The following is a 19,396-nucleotide window of genomic DNA, read 5'->3' as shown; positions in this document are numbered from 1 at the left end:
GAACATAGCGTTGCTACCCTGTTGATCTGGCTATCAAGCCAATATTATCATAAGAGCACAGCTCTGGTTACTTCGGTAATCCAGCTATCAAGCCAATATTATCACCAGGGGCCAAAGAGAGTCTGTTGCACCGCACAACTCAAACATAGGCACCCACTGAGCACAGCTCAAAATATTGCTTGGGGATTCTTTGCTTCGCAATGAACAAATAATCTACACTTGTAATAGGCTATCAAGCCACGGCCTGGAAGCCTGGTGTATACACCTAAAACCCCAGGTTAGCCTATCTTTTTAAGTAAGCCACTCCGTCCAGGTAAACCTGGTATGACCCACCAAACTTTTGACAAGTCAATCTCATAGACCCTGAACTTGTCAAAGTTAAAACGACGATTGGTTAAAGATTGAGGTCCATCTTAAAAGGCTTTGTAAAATGGTTTAATTCAGCGGCCTGGCGCCCCATGAAAAGCCTCGAATTTGGGGTCTGGCAGCCCGTGAAAAGCCTCGACTACAAGTTTTCATATGCTTTTATTTGCCAAGTTTTTTCTCCTTTGATAAGGCTTATAATATCTTATGATAAACCGGCATTTATTTACCCGGCTTGGCTTTCAACTACAAGTTGTCAGTACATGATCAGTTATAATCTGGTGCTTATTGACCCGGCCTGCTTTCGACTATAAGTCGCCAGTATTATATATGGATAATCCAGTGTTTATTACAACTTGGTACAGATTTATTATAAACCGGCAAAACATGGGAGGAGTTATCAGTACTCAAGATTTGGGTTATCACCCTTACTACGAAAAGTTGGTAAACCAACGATGTGATTCAATGTCACAGGTATGATATATTTCATATTTGATTATTCATAAGTGCAGCCTTGGTTATAAACCCGGGTTATATGTTGGGCATTATGACCCGTCCGGTGGTAAACCGCCAGGACACTTTAAACTTGTTGTATGCATAAACAGGTTGAATAAAGCATGATTATAAATCATTAGCGTTTGTTAACCCGGCCTGGCTTTCGACTATAAATCGCTAGTATGATGATAAATTATCCAGTGTTTATTAACCCGGACTGGCTTGGGATTATAAGTCGCCAGTATATATTTGGATTGCGCCATTGGAATCATGCGCTCATAAATCATTGGATTATATTATTCAAATCTTCAAATAGCCAACATGGCTAGATTTTATTATGGTTATCAGTAACCAGTATTATGATTAAGGTTTTCAAAGTCGCTTTAGCGCAATGGCTATTATATTATCAATGGATATGATTTATTCTACAAGTGAAGGAATAGTCCCGAGTCACTGCAGGCTTACGACCTGACACTTGGGGGCTACATTATTCAAGTTGAGGTTACATCAAATACGTAAGTCTCATGTCACTGCAAGCATGCACCATGACACGTGGGGGCTAATGCAAAGTCATTTTTTTATCACCTTATTGAAGACCCGACTCATCACATTGTAATGAGCCGGCCCTTGGGGGCTACCAATTGCTCCTATCAACAATTCAAGGTACACAAGTCTTAATCCATTATATTGAAGGGTCCATTGCTCAGTTGGTAAAGCACAAAGCTCTTAACCTTGTGGATGTGGGTTCAAGCCCCATGATGGGGGTTACATCATATGATGTTCTTTTCCAAGAAGTATATATAAAGTCCCAGCTCAATATTATCTTACTGAGCCGGCCCTTGGGGGCTACATTGGTTGAAGTTTTTATGAGTATAAGGCAATTACAAGTCCCAGGTTGCTGCAAGCATAACAACCCGGCACTTGGGGGCTACATATGTGGAATATTCAGTTGTGACTAGTGACTAAGATGAACAATCTAGATTTCTTCAAGGTTACAACATTTATATTAAAACAAGTCTTAAAGCTATCACTATGTTCTCCTCTTAAGACTTGGGGGCTACAGGTAATATGCATATAAAGGAGGAACACCTTCAAATTCTCGGTTTTGGGCAAATCAGGAAGATTAATTGTGTGACCTGGTATTGGAAACAATCATAACGCGGTGTCTATAAACGGTCATGACTCGGGATCATCAGTTTTTATAACCCGACAATTTTGGCAATGATAAGCCGGCAAGTTCTACATTTTCAAACCGGCTGATATCAGTTGAATATTTGAAGACCAATATTTTTGTCAAATCAGAGCATTGAAGGCCGATTCAAATGGATTCTTTATTTACAAAATATCTTCTGCAAGCAAATTGATTATGAAGCTGGTATATTGACTCGGATTTTTCAGAAGGAAGAAATGACAAGGACTTAAGGATGATCAAGTGCCGGTTTATAAGAATATTTAAACCAGAGCACAACCCGCCAAATTTGTTCTTTTGTTTATGTTGTAGATCAGTTTAACATGGATAAATCCAAATTAAACTGGGGCTAATGTCGGGGATATACCCCGCGGCGTAACCCGGCCGGACTTAGCGACTCACTGGTAACCCGGCGGGAAGGACAGACGGATGACAAGGCCCAAGGCCCAGAAGGCCGGTTCATACTATGGTGGGCCGGTTTACAAGGAAAGGCATAAGGAATATTCCCTTATAAAGGAAGCAAGACTAGGACTCCGGTTGTAATAGAGTAATCCTAATCCTACTAGGACTAGTCATGTAACCCGCCCCTTCAACATATATAAGGAGGGGCAGGGCTCCCCAAAGAGGGACAAGTTTTCACAAGTTGGACAGGTTAGGTTTAGACAGACAAGTCAATAGCTCTCAAGATAGAGCACCCTTGTAATCGTGATCATCATCATCAATATCAATGAAGCAGGATGTAGGCTTTTACCTCCACCGCTTTGGCGCCGAATCTGGGTAAAACCTCGCATCTCTTGTCCCACTCAACCCCTCTCAAGCTACCACATAGATGCGTTGGCCTCACGACTAAGTCCTGACACTAAGGACATCTGCCGTGACAATTCCATGATAGTTGGCGAGCCACACGGAGTGGTAAATCTCTCGGATGAACTCAGCTGCCAGAAGCCGAGCCACTTCCTCGCCAATTGCCTTTATTTTCTCCACAGCGGACTGTCGGAGATGATCTTTGACAGGTTTTGCTTTTGGATCGACTCGCAAACGGTGCTCAGCTAGATCCCTGGGTACACTGGGCATGTCCCAGTTCTCATGGAAGAACTGGATGAGCGCTTCTTCCTATTTGTTGTCGAGTGTCGTTGAGACATGAGTCGAAGCAGTATTGGGATCAGTCGGGTGAATATGAACTGACTTTGTTTAACCAGACGACTTAAATGCAGATTCTGAAGCAGGATTCTTAGCTCTCAACAAATCACTCGGATCTGCAGTCTTCTTGTATTCTTCCATTTCTACTGCTGCCATCTGTTCATCGGCAATCTTTGAGCCCTTTTGGAAGCACTCTTCTACTCGCTGCCGATTACGAGTGACTGTAATCACGCCCCTAGGGTCAGGCATCTTGAGTTTGAGGTACATGTAACATGGTCGAGCCATGAAACGAGCATACGCAGTTCTGCCCAGGATAGAATGATAGGCACTGTGAATATCCACAACTTCAAATGTCAACTTTTCCTTACGGTAATTCTTTGAATCACCGAAAACCACATCAAGAGTGATCTGGCCGACTGAATTAGCTTTCTTTCCAGGTATAACTCCATGGAACCACATGTTTCTCTCGCTGAGCTTGGACATCGGAATGCCCATCCCCTGGAGGGTCTCAGCATACAAAATGTTCAAACCACTGCCGCCATCCATCAAGACTTTGGTCAATCAGGTTCCTCCAATGACAGGTTCGGCCACCAACGCTTGCCTCCCAGGGTGGCTACATGCGGCGGGTGGTCGGACTGGTCGAATGTGATGGGAGTCTTTGACCATTTTAGATACATCGTCGTTGCCAGAGCAACCATGTTTACTTATCTGTTGATGACTTTCAGTCGACTTTTACTTTCAATGTCAGCAAAAATCACCAAAGTGGAATTGACATTGGGAAATCCTTCATCATCCTCTTCCTTGTCCTCATGCTTATCATATTCCTTCTCTTTCTCACTGAGTTGTTTTTCTCGAAACTGCTGTATAAGGACTCGACACTATCGAGTGGTATGTTTGGGATAAATCAGATTACCCTCTTCATCCTTCTTGATGTGAATGTGACATGGCAAATCCAACACGTAGTTCCCTGCTGAATCCTTCACCTTCTTGGGGATCCAGGGCCCTTTAGGCTTTCCCTTAGATTTTCCTTGGGTTGCGACTGCAACCTCTCCAGGACTCGCAGGTTCCGCTTTGCGCTTCTGGTTCCGATTGGAATTACCTCCTCGAGTATCCTGGCTGACTGGTTTGCCTTTGCCGCTGTGGAGTCGGTCTTCTTCTTTGCCGTTTGCGTACCGAGTGGCTATTTCCATCATTCGGGTCGGGGTCATGTCTCTTGTCTAGCTGAATTTCAGGTTAAGCTCCCTATACCGAACGCCCTCCTTGAAGGCGCAAACTGCTTGATGCTGAGACACATTCTCCACAGTGTGATGCAAAGTGGTCCACCTCTGGATGTAATCGCTCAAAGTTTCATTCGGTTTTTGCACACAATGCTGCAATTCTGTCAACCCTGCAGGTCGTTTGCATGTGCCCTCGAATGTTCTGACAAACACTCGGGCTAACTCCTCCCAGCTGAATATACTGCCCCGAGCCAACTGATTCAACCAAGCCCTAACTGGTCCTTCAAGCATCAGGGGAAGGTGTTTCATGGCCACCTCATCGTTTCCACCACCGATCTGAACAGCCCCTCGGTAATCCTCAAGCCAAGTGTCAGGCTTCGATTCACCAGTGAACATACTGACTCCAGTCACCAACCTGAAGTTGGGGGGATCTCTGCAGCCGTGATGGCTCTGCTAAAACACTCGGGACTAGAAACATGCACTCTGCTTCTGGTCGGGCGATCTCTATCCTTCCCTTCTCTGTGTGCTCGATTCCTGTCCACCATACCTTGCACCAGAATTGACCTTGCATCAAACCCTAGCTCTCTTGGGTCGACTGGCATCCTCCGCTCTTTGCTGTGCGGGCACCTATCATCATAATGCCGGGGCACATATGATCCACCCCTCGGAGGGGGCGTAGGCACTCGACGACGGTCATCATAGTCGAGACAATGATCGTGCTGCTCGTGGTTCCAACCCAAGTACTACCCTTGGCGATGCCCTCGTCCCTCACGCCGCGGAGGCGATCTGGGGCTATGAGCCGACTGAACTGTGTCAGCCACCACAGATCTGCTATGAATTCTGTTACGCGACTGAGACACTATAGTGTTCTGCTCTCCTGCTGCCCGGAGAAGCACTCTGATCTGCATCAAACTTCTACCAGCTTCCGACTGGGACGGCTGAATAGATTCTGCTATGCGGGCTGCGGTTGTAAGGTTCTGAATCGGAGTGCGGTATACCTGTGGTTCAGGCAGGAACAGCTGCCGCTGCCGTCGACTGGATTCGGGGATCTGCCACCGAGCACGTTCGTCGAGTGCATGCTGAAGGTTCTCCAGTCGAGTGCGCTCAGCCAAAGTGGCCAAGCACCCTGCCTCCAAGGCCCGAGCCTCAGAGGTCTCTCCGACAACAGGCGTGTGGAGCGCCTCCATATTGCGGCGGTGAAGTTCCTCCCTCTGCTGAGAAGAGAGGGTTTCGGGGTGATACTCCTCATGAACGCCCGACGGATCGTCACCGCCATTGCGACGCATGCCAGGCGAGCTGCATGGCGTGTCGACCATCAGGACCTCCACCACGGGGTCACTGCTGTCGCACTCGGATAGTGTCGTGGAATTGTCACGGCAGATGTCCTAGAGCAAGGACTTAGTCGTAGGGCCATCGCACTAGGAAGCTTAGAGGGGTTAATCGGGACAAAGGACACGAGAGGGTTTTATACTAGTTCGGCCCCTTACGATGAAGGTAAAAGCCTACGTCTAGTTGGGATTGGTATTGCTGGGGTTTCGATCACCAAGAGGCTCAACTTGCCGACTTGGTTATCGACTTGTTGTCTCTTGCCCTCAGCCGCCACCGGGTCGCCCCCTTATATACATGGGTTGACGCCTGGTGGCCTACAGGGTCCCGGCGGGCTCATAATCGTGTCCGGCTCGGTGACTTCCTTTACATGCCTTTCTTTACAAGTCTTTCCTTACATACGGCGGTTTACAGTATCGGGCCTTAAGCCGCCCCCAGGCCTTTGGGCCTTATATAAGGTTTAATAAACTATCATCTTGAATGTTCACTGGGCTTCTTATGTAACCCGCCATTGGGGTTGACCCGGCCCCTCCTGGGCGGGTCATACTGATAGTAATATCCCCAACATTAGGCCCCAGGTTAACTTTGAACTTCGTTCTTGTTCAATCTTCAATATTTAGACAAAAATTCATCTTCTTATCTTTGCTGAAGTTGTTGTAACCCGTCGTGACGTCATCTTTTGAAAACGCAAAAAACTTTCATGACGTCATCTCCCAACGGATCTTTTATCTTTAATGTCTCCCGAGAATCGAGGCGCCTATGTAGCTAGATAATCTTTATTCGGCTCTTCCTTGATATTCATGTCTGTCTGTTCACATCTTTCCCTTATAATTAGGCACGCCTCGGCCTTCTCACTTTCCTCTCTCGCTCCGTCTTCTTCCTCTCGCAAACCCCCTGCTGCTCGAGTTCTGCCGCCGCCGCGCCTCATCTCCGTCTCTGTCGACTTTGGCCGCTAAATCAACCCAAACCAATCCAGAGAAACCGCGGCGACCTCCGCAGAAGACCTGCAACCGTAAGTTTTCTTTCCTTCGTTTCTCAGATCTGCATTAGGGTTTCTGAGCTCCTGCGTGTTCTCCATAGTTTATCGCAGTTCATCATAGTTCTTCCACCGGAAGCCTTTCCTGATCCAAAAAGCTATATATATATGCTCGCACGGCCGTGTTTTTGTACCTCTTCTTGATCCATAAATCCCTTTTTGGAATTCAAAGGCTGCTTTTAGAACTTACCAACTTCTCTGTACTGAACTTTTTAGGTCTAGAATTTTTTTCATTTTGAATAGCCATTTGATCTGAAATAATATCAAGCAATGTAGGAAACTTGTTTGTCTCAACACTTAGCTGAAATTGCCTTCTTCAAATATCTGTAGTCATGGCGGCTTATCATGCCGGCTTAATTTTCCTTATATGTCATTAGCCCTTAACTAAGCCGCCATTACTTGTTTGCATCTTCATCACTTAACTGTCAATCTCACCATTTAAACTGAACCGGCATGTTGCTTTTCTTTTCAGTTCTTCTTTGCACATCATGCCGTCCAAAGCACCAACCATCTGTAACTGGGTTCCCTCAACTGTAACTGAGGAACGTTTAAAAGAGTTCTTCACTATAGGATTTCTGCCAGCAAAAACCATCATGTCTTACCATGCCCCTGACTTGGAAGAAGAACGTCCCAATCCAAGAGACGGCGAAGTGATTGTTTTTACTAACCACATGAACCGTGGCTTCTCACCGCCCGGCTCAAAGTTCTTCAGAGAGGTCCTCCACTTTTTCAAGCTCCATCCTCAAGATACCGGGCCTAATTCCATATCTAACATCTGTAACTTCCAAGTACTCTGTGAAGTACATCTTCAACAAGAGCCGACTGTGGAGTTGTTTAGAGAATACTTTTATCTAAACCAGCAGAACGAGTGCACCAATGGTCTTAGCTTAGAGCTTGGAGGCATATCAATTCAGCGCCGGCAGGGTGCCGTCTTCCCCCTCATTGTCTTACCAAGTCACCCAAAGGACTGGAACCAGACTTGGTTCCATTGCAAGGACACTTCACCAGCAAACGAGAAGCCACTGCCGGGTTATCGCCCTGATCGTCTTGACTCCAAGTTCGCGCTTCCTAATAAGCTTACTATCGCTGAACGCAAGAGGCTGATACCATCCATCAAAAGGATCAATGCTCTGTTGGGGAATGGATTAACTGGAGTTGATCTGACCCGCTGCTGGATCTCATGGCGGGTCATCCCTTTGAGCCACCGGTCAAAGCTGATGTATGAGTATGGTGGTGGCCCGGATGACTCTCTTCGTCACAGCCCCGTTCAATTGACAGAAGAAGATATTGTCTCAATGTCAACTCTTCTGGTGAACGGGAAATACGAAGATTGTAGTGTCGTCGGGTTAAACCCCTTCTGCCAGCTTAACCCGGTGCCAGAAGTAAGGATGTCGTTATTTCTCTCCTTTGTATTTTCCCAACCGTATTGTTTTAATACTTGCCTGACTCTTTATCTTGTTTTTACCTGTTTGCAGGCCAACTCTGACTTCTAGAAAGTTAAGTATGACCATGAGGCTGCCAAGAAAGTGAAAGCCGCCGCCATAAACGCCAAGAAAACGAGTCGGAGGTCGAAAAAGAAGAAAAAGAGCACTTCTGAAGATTTGATGAAGCTTGATGATACATCTGATTCAGAGGTAGCCCTTGATTCCCTTGGACACTTTTTAAACAATCTTATTGATGCTGATCATGACCAGGATGACACTGGGGCCAGTCAGGCTATGCAAGCAGAGGTAACTATCATTTCCTCTGACTTAGAGCCCTTGCCAAGACAAAAAAATTCAACGAGTGATCCGTAAAGTAAGGTTTTCTAACCCTTTAGCTCACTCGGATCCCACCTTTCGTTTGAAAAAGCAGCAACATGAAAGCCGCCATCAGGCCCGGATTGAAGATGAGCCGGCTGTCATTCTTCAACAAACTCCTCAGAAGCGCCCAAATGAGGTTTACTTCTTTCTGTCTTTAACTCTGTTCAATGGATCCTTTCCCCTGCCTTACTTTTAACTTTGTTTTATCTTTTCAGGAGGTGTCTCGCTCTTCTGGCGACTCATCGCAGACGCAATTTACGGCCTTCAAGACTGCCCTTGGGTAAAAAATCCTCCTTTTCCGGTTTGTTCAAATTGTATCTTTATACTGACAATCCTGCAACATTTCTCTTAGTGGCAAAGCTAATTCCAAGAAGGCAAAGGCAGCTAAACCGGCAGAAGACCCGCCGGTGCTTGCATCTGACCCGTCCAGGCCATCTTCTCCATTAACCGACGCTCCAGAAGACCCGCCTGTTGATATAGAAGAAAATCCTCCTGAGCCGTTGTTTGATGAGACCACTGTAAACCCGTCCGCAACTAGACCATCAAGCTCAGCCAACCCACCATCACCGTCTGCCCAAGACGTTCAGATCACCGGGAGCCGTTTTATTGAGCCGGGGAATCTGACCGTGCTGGCTCGGTGTACTGCGAAACAAGAGGCATTGGAGAGGCAAAAAGTGTGTTTTGACGTTGCCAACTACGACCATCTAAATGCCAATGATATTTTATCTGGCTATCTCAGCCATGTGCACTCCAGTTGCGACTCTGAGATCAAAATGGTCAAACAGCTGCAGTTGAAATATGAGGAACGTTCTTTCGGCTTATCTATATTCCTTCAGCCCCCAAGTCTTCAGATTATGAGAGATCCGGAATGATCTGTAGACTTTATAATATAGGCTAAGACCTTTACCTTGGAAACTTTTCTTGAATTTAATAGAACAAAGCTTCACCTGTAGTCTCCAAGGGCCGGTTCATTTTGATCATAAATGAGCCGGTACTTTAAATTGTTTTGTACCGTATTAAAAGGACTTAACACTCCGGCTTAACCTTGAGAAACTTGCTGAACTGCGTACATTAGCCCCCAAGTGCCAAGTGATGTTACTTTGTAACGTACTTGGGACTTAAAGTATATCTTTAGAATCATAAAAATTTGTTTGGCATACATTAGCCCCCAAGTGTCTAGTGGTTTTTTGTAAAGTACTTGAGACTTGAATCTTGATTTTTGAACTTGAAGTAAAATCTTGACTCATCTGAATGTTTTGCAGAATGCCTTATCTAAATTGAACTCGCAATTGACTGATGCAAAGACCCGACTAGCGAGTCAGGAGGCAGAAAGCAAAGCTGCTAAATCCAAACTGCAAATAAGTCTCTCTGAGACGGAAAATTTAAAGACCAGCTTCGCTGCCAAGAAGAAAACCTGGGAAGAGGAGAAAACGCTTCTGACCCAACGCGCTGAGAAGGCCGAAACAGCCCTTGAAGAGATTTCAACAGAGCTGAACGGTTTAAAGGGTCGGGTGTCTCAAATGGTGGCTGACATCTTTGGTAAGTCGTCCGACTTTAATTTTGTGTGCTTTTTGCTAATCTGGAGTATAAGCCGCCAGCTGACTTTGTATAAAATATGTGCAGGCCCACGAAGCAAAAATCTGAGCCAAGATCCTTTGATTAAACTGAAGGCAGTGTATACTTTGGTAGAACAACTGTATATTAGCGCACAGCGGGCACTTGCCGCCATCTCTCTTGCCAATCAAGGACCCAACCGGCTCAGCGACGTCCTGAAGAAACTGTCAATCCTGCCTGCCAGATTTCAAGAAGTGAAACGCTCATGTGCGCGAGCCGAGGCTTTGACTGCCCTAAGCCGCTCCAAGGCTTGGGTGCCAGACCTAGACCCGGCGGACGTGGCCAGAGGCTATCCCACCATGAAGGAAGACGGATCTCCCTTTGAGCAGGATGACTTCATGGCTTGCGTGCGCGGAGTCCAGCCACAAGCAACTACCCTTGGAGATGATACCAATATTGACAAATATCAGCCGGGTTTTGATAGTGAGAATAAGAAGATGGCCACTCCCTCGTACAAGGTAACAGATTTGATCCCACTGGTAAGAGAAGACACATTTGCCCCGGAAGTTGACCCGGTCGGCCTGATCGACGATGAAGCCGAATTTGTCGCCGTGAATGGTTTTGATTGGTCAAAACCCAACTTCCAGCCAATAGAAGGTGGTGAACCGGCGAGGGAGGAACAATGATCATCTTCGTGGGCTTATAAAGCCTTGTAATAGCTTAGCTGTGAAAACGCTGTATGCTTTGCTTATGCCATCGCGCATAAAACACTTCTATGTGATTCTGTGTTTCCTGATGCCAATGTATGCATCATATTTAATGATTGTTTCTGTAACATTTGAACTCAGTTCCTGTAGATACAAAGAAAAACTGGCTTGGCGGCTTAGAACCAAACGGGTTAAAACACCCGGTTTATAGCCAATATGTTTACCATAATAGGAACCAGAAACAGATATAAACAAAGGACAAGGGCTGAGACTAACTCTTTTAATTAATGCAATAGGTAATTGCATATAAGTAATAACCATACCTTATACCTTTTGATCCTTAGACCACCGGCTTGAATAACCTGGGTGATGAAGTTGATAATTCAAACTTTATGAGAAGTCAATGCTTTTGAATACTCAATGATCATTATACCTTGGTAGCTGTGTTGTCAAATAGTCGAGCCAGTGAAGAAGACCAGGCTAATTATTTGTAATATTGAGACAACAAAAAACTAAAAGGCAAACAACAGATAATATGTATAATTTAACCTTGTATTCAAAAGGTTGGGGGCTTCTGATTCGAATACGATCAGTAAACCTGGCCAAAGGTGTTAATCTAAGATTCGAATACGACCATATAGCCCCCAGTGGTTTTGGCGTTGCGCCGATCAAGAGGGTACCGACAGCTATGTTCTCTTTGGTTTGAATACGACCTATGTTTGAATAGGAAGCCCCCAAATGACCTTGACAAGTTTTTAACGACCCTGATTCAAATATGATCCAAGTCGGACCCAAAAGGGGTTAAGCTATGATTCAGATACGATCAAGAAGCCCCCAAGTGGGTTTAGCCTTGAGCCGATCAAGAGGGTTACGACAGCTATGTTCTCTTTGGTTCGAATACGACCTATGTTTGAACAGGAAGCCCCCAAGTGACCATGAGATTTGCAGCTAGATTCGGATACGATCATAAGCCGGACCAAAAAAGGTTAAACTTGATTCAAATATGAGCAACTCCTTAATAGTCATTTGAAAATAAGAAATAACAAAGATGCATAATCTTTGAAAAGAAAAGAGATCGATGGTCTTACTTTATCGCTTATCATGGTATATACAATGTTAAAGTATGTACATGATGAGAGCCGGTGGCTCAGGTGTAGTATGGCCAAAGTTGAGCAATGTTCCACGGCCGGCGGGTCTCCTCCTCCGACTTACATGAGTCTTTGTGCTCTCGAACGTCAATGAGGTAATATGACCCGTTGTTTAAGTTCTTACTGACCACAAAGGGTCCTTCCCAAGGCGGGGATAACTTGTGTGCATCTGATAGATCCTGGATGAGCCGGAGCACCAGGTCGCCTTCCTGAAAAGTCATGGACTTAACCCGGCGGCTGTGATAACGGCGCAGGTCCTGTTGATAAATTGCTGACCGGGCTGCTGCTAAGTCTCTTTCTTCATCCAACAAGTCAAGTGCATCCTGTCTGGCTTGTTCATTATGAGCTTCAACATAAGCCGCCACACGGGGTGAGTCATCACTAGGCAACACTGTTTCTGCTCCATGAACCATCAAGAAAGGTGTGTAACCTGTAGACCTGTTAGGTGTGGTGTTGATACTCCACAACACCGATGGTAATTCCTCTACCCAACAACCCGGCGTTCGCTCTAAGGGAACCATAAGTCGTGGTTTGAGACCTTTCAAAATTTCCTGATTGGCTCTCTCAGCTTGACCATTGGATTGAGGATGAGCTACAGAAGAAACATCAAGTCAGATGTGCCCACGTTGACAAAACTCCTCCATAGCCCCTTGGGATATATTAGTGCCATTGTCAGTGATAATGTTGTGTGGAAAACCAAAACGAAAGATCACCTTTTTCATGAACTGAACCGTCGTGGCCGCGTCACACTTACTCACTGGCTCCGCCTCAACCCACTTAGTGAATTTATCAACTGCCACCAAGAGATGTGTCTTTTTATCCTTAGACCTTTTGAAAGGTCCCACCATGTCAAGCCCCTAGACCGCAAACGGCCAAGTGATTGGAATCATCTGGAGCTCTTGATCCGGCACATGCGCCCGTCGTGCAAACTTTTGACATCCATCACATCTGCTGACCAGATCCTCTGCATCAACGTGAGCCGTCAACCAGTAAAAACCGTGACGAAAAGCCTTGGCCACCAGAGATTTTGACCCGGCGTGATGACCACAATCGCCCTCATGGATCTCACGAAGGATTTCTTGACCTTCTTCGGGGGAAACACACCGCTGAAACGCTCCGGAAACGCTGCGATGGTATAATTCTCCATTCGAAATCGTCATTGACTTAGACCGCCGGGTTATCTGTCGAGCCAGGGTCTCATCCGCTGGCAACTCTCCCCGGGTCATGTAGGCCAAGAACGGCACTGTCCAATCTGGGATGACACGAAGAGCCGCCACCAACTGTGCCTCCGGGTCAGGAACAGCTAAGTCTTCTTCTGTGGGAAACTTGACAGACGGGTTATGCAAAACATCCAAAAAAGGTGTTAGGTGGTACCAGCTTACGCTGAGACCCCAACCGGCTTAAGGCATCAGCAACTTCGTTCTTTCGATGGTCAATGTGCTCCACCTGATAACCTTTAAAATGCCCTGCAACAGCATCAACCTCCCGGCGATAAGCCACCATGAGAGGGTCCTTGGAATCCCACTTGCCTGATATTTGTTGAGCCACTAGATCTGAGTCGCCAAGACATCTGACCCGGCTCAAACTCATCTCTTTTGCCACTTGAAGACCATGGAGCAAGGCTTCATACTCTGCTGCGTTGTTAGTGCAAGGAAACATCAACCGTAACACATAACAAAATGTGTCACCTCGCGGAGAGGTTAACACAAATCCAGCCCCCGAGCCTTCCAACTGTCTGGACCCATCAAAATGAATAGTCCAATATGTGTTGTCTGGTTTTTCTTCTGGCATATGCATCTCTGTCCAATCATTAATGAAGTCAACCAGTGCTTGAGATTTGATCACGGTACATGGCACATACTTCAACCCATGAGACCCAAGCTCAATCGCCCACTTGGCGACTCGTCCAGTGGCTTCCCTGTTTTGAATGATGTCTCCCAAAGGAGCAGAGCTAACCACAGTGATTGGATGTCCCTGAAAATAATGCTTAAGCTTCCAGCTTGCCATGAACACCCCATATACGAGCTTCTGCCAATGTGGATATCGTTGCTTGGATTCAATTAGCACCTCACTGACATAGTAAACCGGCTGTTGAACCGGATGCTCCTTGCCAGCCTCCTTGCGCTCCACCACAATAGCCACACTAACAGCTCGTGAGTTGGCGGCCACGTATAACAGCAGCGGCTCTTTCTCAATTGGAGCAGCCAGGACCGGCGGCTCAGCAAGTTGTCTCTTCAGATCTTCAAAAGCAGAGTTCGCAGCATCGCTCCAAACAAAATCATCTGTTTTCTTCATCATCTGATACAGAGGCGTTGCCTTCTCCCCTAACCGGCTTATGAACCGGCTCAAAGCAGGAACACAACCCGCCAGTCGTTGAATGTCATTGATGCATGTTGGTTTGGCCAGGGATGTAATTGCCTTGATTTTCTCCGGGTTAGCCTCAATACCTTGGTTAGACACCAAAAAACCCAAGAGCTTGCCGGCTGGGACTCCAAAAACACACTTGGCCAGGTTAAGCATCATTTTGTAGACCCGGAGATTATCAAAAGTCTCTTTCAGATCTGTGACCAAGGTTTCCTCTTTCCTGGATTTTACCACTATATCATCCACATAAGCATGAACATTACGCCCAATTTGATCGTGAAGACAATTCTACACACACCGTTGGTAAGTCGCTTGGGCACTCTTAAGCCCAAAAGGCATAGACACATAGCAGAAAGCTCCAAAAGGAGTGATAAAAGCCGTCTTCTCCTGATCCTTGACTGCCATCTTGATCTGATGATAACCGGAATAAGCTTCCAAGAAACTCAAACGTGCGCAACCCGCCGTAGCATCAATGATCTGATCAATACGGGGGAGAGCAAAAGGATCAGCCGGACAAGCCTTGTTCAAATCAGTGTAATCCACACACATACGCCAGGTGCCATTCTTTTTTAGTACAAGCACCAGGTTGGCTAACCACTCTGGGTGAAAGACTTCTACAATGAACCCAGCTGCCAAAAGCCGGGCCACCTCTTCTCCAATGGCCTTGCGCCTTTCTTCATTGAACCATCGGAGAAATTGTCTGACAGGTTTAAACTTTGGATCAATATTGAGAGTGTGCTCAGCGAGTTCCCTCGGGACACTCGGCATGTCTGAAGGTTTCCATGCGAAGATGTCCTGGTTCTCACGGATGAACTCGATGAGCGCGCTTTCCTATTTTGGATCCAAGTTAGCACTGATGATGAACTGCTTGGATGAATCGCCAGGCACAAAGTCAACCATCTTGGTATCATCAGCTGATTTGAACTTCAACACTGGCTCATGCTCTGTTGTTGGTTTCTTTAATGATGTCATAACTGCCGGGTCAACATGATCTTTGTAAAATTTTAACTACTCTGTTGCACAAACAGATTCAGCATAGGCAGCATCACCTTCTTCACACTCCAAAGCTATTTTCCGGCTCCCGTGTACTATAATGGTGCTCTTATAACCCGACATCTTAAGCTGCAAATAAACATAACACGTCCGCGCCATGAATTTGGCATAAGCCAGTCGTCCAAACAGAGCATGATACGGGCTTTTGATCGTAACCACCTCAAAGGTTAATTTTTCTGCTCTAGAGTCATACTCATCCCCAAAGGATACTTGTAGTTCAATCTTACCCACTGGGTATGCCGACTTGCCAGGAACCACACCGTGAAAAATAGTGTTGGATTGTTTAAGATTCTTATCAGTCAATCCCATCCGGCGAAATGTCTCATAGTAGAGGATGTTGATGCTGCTACCTCCATCCATGAGTACCTTAGTGAATTTGTATCCACCAACCTGAGGCGCCACCACCAAAGCCAAGTGACCCGGATTATCGACCCGGGGTGGGTGATCCTCTCTGCTCCACACAATAGGCTGCTCTGACCAGCGTAAGTAACATGGAACCGCCGGCTCAACGGCATTGACGGCCCTCTTGTGAAGTTTCTGGTCTCTCTTACATAAGCTAGTGGTGAATACATGGTATTGCCCACTATTCAGCTGCTTTGGGTTGCTCTGATATCCGGACTTCTGCTGCTGATTACCTTGGTCGGGTTGCGGATTATACCCTCCTTGGTTACCAGGATGGCCCTGACCGTGGAATCCTCCTCCACCTAAGCCAGCACCCGGGCCTTGGAAACCGCCTCCACCTGAGCCGCCACCTGGGCCGTGACCTCCATCAAACGCGTTTGAATTTTTAAACGCCTTCATGATCGTACAATCTTTCCATAGGTGGGTGGCTGGCTTCTCCCGAGTGCCGTGCTTTGGACAAGGCTCATTCAATAATTGTTCAAGGGTGGGACCTGACCCGCCCGACCGAGGGGGCTGTCTGCCCTGTGCACTGGTGTTAGCAACAAACTCATCAGCCTTACGTTTATTACCTCCTCGATTCGCCGGGTTATGCTGGTGACCCTTGCCGTTGCCGTTCTTCTTTCCCTTCGTTGCCTTTTCTTCATCAGACACTGGGTCCTTGGTAGTATCAGAATGAGCATACTTGACGAGAGCCGCCATCAACATTCCCATGTCATTGCAGTCACGCTTGAGCCGCCCCAGCTTCTGCTTCAGAGGTTTGAAACGGCAATTTTTCTCCAACATTAAGACTGCTGAGCCGGCATCCATCTTATCAGATGAATGTATTATCTCTTTGACCCGGCGCACCCAATGGGTTGTGGATTCACCATCCTCTTGCTTGCAATTGGTCAGGTCCACAATCGGCATAGGCTGCTTACACGTGTCTTTAAAGTTCTGGATGAACCGGGCCTTCAATTCCGCCCATGAGCCGACAGAATTGGGTGGCAATCCCTTCAACCAAGTACGAGTTGTTCCATCTAACATCATAGTGAAATGCTTGGCCATTGCTGCATCGCTGACCTCCAATAACTCCATAGCCATCTCATAACTCTCAATCCAAGCCCCGGGCTGTAAGTCAGCTGTGTAATTAGGCACCTTACGAGGCCCCTTAAAGTCCTTTGGCAAACGCTCATTACGTATGGCTGGCACCAAGCAAGGGATGCCTCTAGTTCTTGTGGCCACTCCTGCCTCGACCGAGGTTGCTGGATAAGCCGGAAAAGTTTGATGAGCCGCCTGATCTGCTGCCATTCGAACAGCTCGTTCCGCCTCTTGATGAATCCTCTCCTGATCCGCCAAGTTAAGGGCTCCAGCCCGCACCGGCTCATGCATGTATGGCCGGTTGTGGCGTTGAGCATTGCTTGACATATCTGCAGATTCCATATGCCTACTGTAACTCGGGCTCCGGCTTGGGCGAGGAGTTGAATGGATCCTGTCTCGACTATAGGAGAATGCATCCTGTTGCGCCAGAGCTGTTTGAAGAAGCTCTCTTACCCTCCGTGTTTCAATTGCCGCCGGTGAGTCAACTTCCATCGGAAGAGCCGCCAAACGAGCCGATGCTGCGATGAGGTTTTCCAAAGGGTTGGAGAAGTGACCCGGCGGCGTTGGGACGTAATGAGGCAGAGCGGTAATTATATGAGGTGGATCCATGTCGCGCGGCTGGACCGGTGCGCCGGGTGTTGTAATCCGGGGTGCCTCCGGTGGGTTACTTCCCCCGGCTCCGGGTGTGTGAAAAAGATTCCTAGGATCGAGCGTCAGAGGTAGGCGTGATTGGGTTTTTTGATGCCTCCTCCTCATGACCTCGTTCGACGCGTTTAGATCCACCGAGAGCCGGAAGGTCTCCGCTTGAAGCTGTTGAGCACGAACGTCCAAAGCCGCCCGCTCTGCTACCATCCTGACTTCCTCTACGGCTAGATTTTCCTTAGCCTGCACCATCTCTTCACATACGTGTGCCACCTCTGCATCATGCTGGGCTTTATCTGTCGGCTCTACCACGGCGGTCAACAGAGTCGTCAGTTTATCCATGAGGTCCATTAAGATCTGAGCCGGGGGGCGTGCGGGGTTTCCTGACCTGACTGCAGCCGACCTGGTAGCTGTTGCCGCCGCTGCTGTAGAGTTCTGCCCGGGCTGTGTCCCTGCCATGAAGACTCCGGCCCAATTCGGCGGCTCAAGAGGGTCCGGAATACTGCTGCCATCGGAACAGCCCCCGAGCATGCCGTCCTGCAGCTGGTACGAAGAGTCCGTCTCGCCCGTTGATGATGCAGTGTCAGAATAGACGGCCGTCTCACTGCCCTCCACCGATCCTTCAGAGTATTCACCGCCGTGGACACAGCCTACGAAGGCATGCTTCATGGTAGATTGAACACGGGCGGTCCTCGCGCGCCGAGCCGTTTCGATGAGGTTGGTGTGGACGTCCGGCTCAGGTCCTGACTCGTCGATCCGGCCTATGAAGACGTGAATTCCGCCGAAGGGGACCCGGTATCCGTACTCAATTGAGCGGGCCTCGGGGCCCCAGCCTTCGTCGTCGATGTAGAGCTTGCCGCGATGACTCTTGGTCATCCGGCCCACAGCGTATCCCTTGAGCCCTTCAAAGTTGCCCTTCAAGAACTCAAATCCATCGTGCGCTGGCCCCATGGTGGGCACCAACTGTTGTGGAATTGTCACGGCAGATGTCCTAGAGCAAGGACTTAGTCGTAGGGCCATCGCACTAGGAAGCTTAGAGGGGTTAATCGGGACAAAGGACACGAGAGGGTTTTATACTAGTTCGGCCCCTTACGATGAAGGTAAAAGCCTACGTCTAGTTGGGATTGGTATTGCTGGGGTTTCGATTACCAAGAGGCTCAACTTGCCGGCTTGGTTATCGACTTGTTGTCTCTTGCCCTCGGCCGCCACCGGGTCATCCCCTTATATACATGGGTTGACGCATGGTGGCCTACAGGGTCTCGGCCGGCTCATAATCGTGTCCGTATCGGTGACTTCCTTTACATGCCTTTCTTTATAAGTCTTTCCTTACATACGACGGTTTACAGTATCGGGCCTTAAGCCGCCCCCAGGCCTTTGGGCCTTCTATAAGGTTTAATAAACTACCATCTTGAATGTTCACTGGGCTTCTTATGTAACCCGCCATTGGGGCTGACCCGGCCCCTCCTGGGAGGGTCATACTGATAGTAATATCCCTAACAGATAGGGTCTCGACGGAGCCAGTAGACAGATCGAACAGGCCGTAGAGAGATTCGTCAGGCTCGATTGCCACGACTTGAGGGGTGGCCGACTTACGTGCCACCGTATGCTTCACCCACCGCTGAAGCCGTGACCAACCGGATCGCTTGCGACAATGAACAGCAGGGAGCGAAGACACCGCGGGAGCCGACCGATACTGGGTCGGTGGCTGTCGCAGAAGGACGCCGCGAACGCACGCGCGAAAGTGCGTCGCCCCGCGGACGGGGAGTGTCTCGACGTCGAGGGGAGCTTCCTGAAGCCAAGCGGAGTCGTCGGCAATGAAAACAAGCGCGCCGAGACGGATCTCGTGGCCCTCAGCCAAACCTTCGCAGGAAACCATGATGA

The sequence above is a fragment of the Triticum urartu genome, chromosome 6A (genome assembly GCF_056163025.1).
Source record: "Triticum urartu cultivar PI428250 chromosome 6A, HENAU_Tu73, whole genome shotgun sequence".
Lineage (NCBI taxonomy): Eukaryota > Viridiplantae > Streptophyta > Magnoliopsida > Poales > Poaceae > Triticum > Triticum urartu.
Note: the sequence above shows the minus strand (reverse complement) of the source record.